Consider the following 6000-nt stretch of genomic DNA (forward strand, 5'->3'; position numbering starts at 1 on the left):
GTGCCTCAGCCTTTCTCTCTGGGAAATAGGCAGAGGTTTGCTAGTGTGAGAAGGCTCAACTGGGTTGGAGGAAAAGGAAGGAAGGAGGGGGTGTCCCTGCCTAGAAGGACCAGCACCGACTCAGCTGGGGTCACCCCAGAGGACCCTTCCGGGAGGCAGCCAGCAGCTCCCGGGCTCTGGGAGATAGGGAGGAGCCTGCCCAGGACGCTGGCCACAGGAGGCCAAGAGGGAGGCCAGTCTGACCCTGTGAACAGGACCACACCGACCTGCAGACACGCTCACACGCACACACTCATCCATGCAGCATGTACACACGCAGGACTCAGACATCCACACGCACTTTCTGACATGCTCTCATTCGTGCAGATGCAAATGACCCCAACCCTTCCTGCCCCCGCCACCCAGCCCGGGCACACAGCGGGGGCCAGCCTGCCTCTTTCCTTCCCCCAGTCCCCAGCCCCAGGCTTGGCGGCGTCTCTGTCCCGCTGCCTGGGAGACACATGTGGTTTCAGTTAGCAGCAGAGCGGGCATTTCCGTCCCAGACAGCCGGGCCCTGCCAGGGCCCCGGCCCCACAGGCGCCCGCAAGAAGGGCCACCTCGCCCCCCGCCCCTCCACTGGCCACCTCGGGCACCCCAGAGGGCTCTCTCCCCTGGAAGACCCTGCTCTCCTCTCGCATGGTCTCCCCCTCACCTGGAGCCGGAATCCGCACCCACTCGCGCAGGGGCCAGCTGTGCCCGGGCCTCCGGCCACGACTGCCCGCCTGCCTCCTCGCTCGCTGTCTCGGAGCAGGCTGAGCGGGATGGAAGGAGGGCAGGGTGTCAGGGGGCGGGCGGGAGGGAGGGGAGGGGGCGTGTGGAAATGAAACTTTAATAACAGAGCCCCTTTTGTTTCCGAGCATATGGGATATTTCATACATACTGAAGACATTAGCCGTCTATATTTTTAAGGGCTCCGGCTAAAGGATGAATAAATACAGCCCATATTCCACTCAGCAAACACGCACATGCAGAGCGCTGACTTCTGGAGCATTTCAAAACCCAAAGAGAAAGCCCCCAGTGACACCGGACACTTTAAAATAAATATGTTTCCAAAACCTCTCGCTCGCCTTGCCCCCCTTACAGCCACCTGGAAGCCTTGGGGCTCCTTTTCTCCCACCCCCCGCCCTGCATGCCCTCTACCTTCCGCTTCAGAGCAGGGAAGCAAGCCCCTGGAATCCAGCCTCCATCCCAGTTCTCTGTCCCAGGACTGCCCGCCCCCTCCCCCAGCCAACTCCCAGCAAGATCCTAGACTGTCGGAGTTCCCAAAAAAGCTTGGAAATCTTTGCCTTCCTCTTTTCAGAGAAAGGGTACCAAGGCCCAGAAAGGGGCAGGGACTTGCCTGAGGTCACACAGCAAATCAGGATCTTGAGCCAAGGGGCAGTGCCTTCTTCTTTCAGTAGAAGGGATCCCTCACTGCCCTGCCTCGGGCTGGGGATGGGGAGACCCCAAAGCCCCAGAGGGAGGCTCTGGGGAGCCCCAAAGCTCCCCAGAGGAGCCCCAGAGGGAGGGCTAAGGTATGGGCTGGGAGAGTACCCGCCTGCCTTTCCCACCGGAGTGCAGCTCTGGGCACCCCTCACTCCCCAACTCTGGGCACGCATCCAATGGAGACGTCAGCAGGGCTGGGAACTGGGCCGGCCCCAGGAAATCCCCTTCAGGCCGGCAGATCCCAACAGGCCTGGAGGCCCCAGGTGAGGGAGACTCCCTCCCTGACAGCACGGTTCCAGTCCCTTGTGCCCTCCATCTGTTCTCCTGGGGAAAGAACGGAGGCCTAGAGGGGGCTGGGCCTTGGCCAGAGTCACATGGCAAGAGGACGGCCGGGTGGGAAATTGAGCGGGGTTTTCAGACCTTGTGCTTGTTGGCATGCTCTGCTGGCAAGCTATTCCCCAGCTCCCCAAGTCAGGGCCCCCATCTCCTGGTCTGTAGTACCTCCCACTGATGTTTATTCACCCCCAGCAGCAGTCTCTGCTCCCCACTCCTGTTAGAATTCAGTCCCTCCTCACCAGCTGTCTCACCATCCATTTAGTTGTGTACTTTACACAATGACTGACACTTAGTAGGTGCCCATAGGTGACTGACCATAACATGAACCATCGATTGCCATGACATTGCCTGAGCTTCTGTGGTGCACCGAGCCTTGCACCAGGCGTGGGGGCTGTGACATTTACTATGAGACAAGTCGGCTTCCTCCCAGGGCTCATGGAAGAGAAAGAGCATCCCCTGTGGCAGACAGCTCCACATTGAGAAGAAACTGAGGCCCAGAGAGGTTCAGATGCTTCTCCAGGCCACATTGGTGGTAAATAATGGGGCTTAGCCTCCAACCAGGATTCCCTGGCTCCAGAGTCAGTGCTTGTAACCCCCCAGGACTTTTTTTTTTGCCTTTTTTTTATTGCCTGGACGCCACCCTGGTCCCAAGACTGCAGGGCTATATTGTTCTTGAAAGCCTCTACATTTAGTAAGCATAGGCAGGTAGAGCCACCTCGAACCCTGCATAAGGAAGGAGCATTGATGCAGGAGCTGGAGGCCTGGGTGCTTGGCTTTGCTGTACCACTGACAGCTATGAGAGGTCCCTTCTCTAGGGACATGACTTTAAAAAAAAAAAAAAAAGATTTTATTTGTTTATTCTTGAGAGACAGAGGGAGATAGAGAGAGGCAGAGACACAGGCAGAGGCAGGCTCCGTGCGGGGAGCCAGACGTGGGACTCGATTCCGTGACTCCAGGATCACTCCCTGGGCCAAAGGCAGGCACTAAACCACTGAGCCACCCAGGCATCCCAGGACATGACTTTTTATCTCTGTAAAGTAGAGATAACCATTTCGCTGAGTTCTAAAGATCATGTGATCTAAGGGATGTGAAAGGGGGCTTTGCCAAATACGTGGTGATTTTCCTGTCTGGAATTTCATGCTGTGGATGGATCCTGGCATTAAATCCTGTCTGGGTTCCAACGTGCCCTCACTGGCCTCCTGGCCAGTTAATGCCCCTCACTGTAACCTGCATTAGCCCCCAGAGTCAGCTTCCTGAAGAAGGCCTTACATCTTGCCACCCCCCATGGCAGTTTCCCACTTCCCCAGGGCAGCCAACAAGTTAGACTCCTGGGAACCTGGTCCCCACCTCAGCCTCCCAACTCTTTCCCAGTCCAGACCCTCTACCCATGTCAGTCTGGTATCCTCAGGCCTCAGGAAGCCTTTCTGTCCCCAAGTGATCTGAACTAACTTACTGATGAGAAAGGCCCTGTGAGCTTTGGTACACAAACTTGCGACTCTATTGGTGAAAGCTCAGAGGACTTTTAATTTTTTTTAAAGATTTTATTTATTTATTTGACAGAGAGAGAGAGAGGAGTATACGCCAGCAGAGGAAGAGAGAGAAGCAGACTCCCCTCTTAGCAGAGAGCCCTACCACTTGTGCCTCGATCCCAGGACCCTGAGATCATGACCCCAGCTGAAGGCAGATGCTCAATCGACTAAACCACCCAGGCGCCTGTCAGAGGCCTTTTTAGAAGGGAAGCTTCATATGAGTCCTTGGCTGGGCTCTGCAAGGTAGGAGGGTTTCCAGGTGAGTGAGAAGTTATTGTCTTAATGCTAGTTATTTCATAAGATGATAATAAAGCAGCCATTTGTGGAGCATTTTAGTCTTTTGTTAGGTACCCTGCTAGTATCTATCTATCTATCTATCTATCTATCTATCTATCTATCTATTTTTAAAGATTTTATTTATTTATTCATGAGAGACACAGAGAGAGGCAGAGATATAGGCAGAGGGAGAAGCAGGCTCCCTGCAGGGAGCCTGATGCGGGACTCGATCCCAGGATCCCCGGGATCACGCCTTGAGCCAAAGGTAGATGCTCAACTACTGAGCCACCCAGGGGTCCCACCATGCTGGCATTTAACATACATTGTCTGCTTGTTCCTGACAACCTACAACTGTTTGAGGCTGGTAGGTAGGTTAAGTTGTTTCCCTGAAGCCCCCACACCTATCCATGGCAAAGCTGGTATTCAAGTGTGGCCCGCCCGGCTCCAGCTCATGCTCATAAAACTGGCTTTCAGGTCAGTGTTTTCTATCCCCATTGACAGTGTGAGCCCCTGGGGGAGTGAGATTTGGCCTCAGACTTCTCATTCTCTGCACAGAACTGAGCACAGTGCTTTGATCTTAATTGGCATTAGTGAATATTTGCTGGATTGAACACTGTAGCAATTCTGGTGATATTCAGTGATGGAAGGAGGTAGGGCAAGGGTGTGTGCACCTGCGTGCACTACTTCCCCAGCCTGGCAAACCCAGCTCCACTCACACGGAGCCCATAACCATGGTGGGTCACTTGGAGGACAGGAGGCACTCATAGGCATGATTCCACTGCTGAGAAGCGTGACTCGCTCTGTTTCCAGTCCTTTGGGCAATCTGGTGGCCCCAGACTCCTGGCAGGTTACTAAACGGATGGGCACAGCTCACTACACCCCAGAACTCTTGGGCTCAGTGACCCTCCTGTGAATGTGGATGGTGAGGGATGGGGAGGCTTGATATCGAGGAAAATAGTTCTTTAGCAATGGACTCAGCATAAGAGGTTTTAAATGCAGACTTGGAGAAACAGAAAACCCTAAAGCCCACTGCCCTCACTTCCCAGCTTAGGAGAAGCTGCAGAAAGACAGCAAGGATCACTTTAATTTCCCAAGGAGGGTATCCTAACACACAGCACTCCATCCCCGACCCTCACTACTGCAGCCTTGCAAGAAGCACCAGCCTTTACCATCCAGGCTTCCTGCTAGGGGTCGGAATATAAGGGGAATTGGTAAGGGTTACTACCCTCACAGATTCCATGCTGGGCCTTAGCCAGACCTGTTGGTCTAAAATTCAATCACCATCTTCCTTCACCTTCCAGCCTCTAGGTGCTGATTCAGGTCTTGAATGGACAGGGGGCCTGAGACAGAACAGGAGGTTCCAGTCCCTTCTGTGTCTTCAACCCCCTGTTCAGCAGGACACTGCTCACCAGGCCTGTCCCCCCAGCGGCCCTGGGAGGGCACCTCGGGCTGTGAGAAGGGTGGACCACACGTCCAGGAGCTCTCATCTCTGGCCGAGCAACCTTCACCGGGGCCCCCTCTGACACATGAGCCGTCCTGATCAGATCACCGGTAATTGAGTTGCTTTGGGGGGTAAATTCCATCCAGATGTGGAGGGCGGGGCAGACTTCCTGAGTAGAGCAGGGGCGGGGCACTGATACATGGGGGCAATGCAGCCAACTTGCCAAGCACCCAGGAGGCCTGAGCTAGAACATCGTCTTATGAAAAAGCCAGAGGTAGGATTTCAGTGCCAGGATATGAGTCCAACCCCCTCTCTTAGCGGAATAGATGGAGAAACTGAGGTGTGGAGAGCTTATAGAGGAGAAAAGACTGGATCAACAGTGGTTGGTTGGTCCCAGGTCTCCTGTCTGGCCAGATTTCTTAAGTCTGGGAGTTTTTTGTTTGATAGAATGAGGCAGAGTTTCCCATCAGCCCTTGGATGAGGAGGTCAGGAATGGAGGTCATAGAGTAGAGAATCTGCAGGTGGGGGAAACTCTAATCACCTCAATCTTAAACCTCCAACCAGAGAGTTCTGTATTCCATTTGCAGGGATTGGGGGGCGGGGAGGGAGAGGGCTCCCAGGACAACCCTGGAAACCACATGCCCCCTGCACCCTACCTGGCCCTTGCTGGTAGTGGGAGAGTCTGTGGTGTGGCCTTCTTTTCCCAGGGGAAGCCCCCTCCATCCTCATCTTTGACCTCCTCTGGGCCACATACCTTCCTGGCTCCTTTGGGCTGGCTTACTGGAAAGCAGGAAGGGGCCAGACGGCCGGGTGGGTTAGGTTGGGGGGGGCATGAGAACTTGCAGAGAATGAGAGGAAACGAGGGGGGGTGTAGTGGGCTGGACAGAGTGAGGCGCGGGGGGGGGGGGGCAGATTAAGAAGAGAATTTTTTTCCTCCTGCCTCATGTTTTGGCT

General features: G+C 54.7%; 1 protein-coding gene across 1 annotated transcript in view; it reads right to left on the minus strand.

Moving 5' to 3' along the window:
• Positions 1-1585, minus strand: part of SYNPO (synaptopodin) — a 53016-nt gene extending 51431 nt beyond the window's left edge. The window contains exon 1 of the mRNA XM_035715581.2: positions 1379-1585. The gene's annotated coding sequence lies outside the window, so the exon portion shown is untranslated. The remainder of the gene's footprint in view (positions 1-1378) is intronic.
• Positions 1586-6000: the final 4415 nt, after the last annotated feature.

The sequence above is a fragment of the Canis lupus genome, chromosome 4, assembly GCF_003254725.2.
Source record: "Canis lupus dingo isolate Sandy chromosome 4, ASM325472v2, whole genome shotgun sequence".
NCBI lineage: Eukaryota > Metazoa > Chordata > Mammalia > Carnivora > Canidae > Canis > Canis lupus.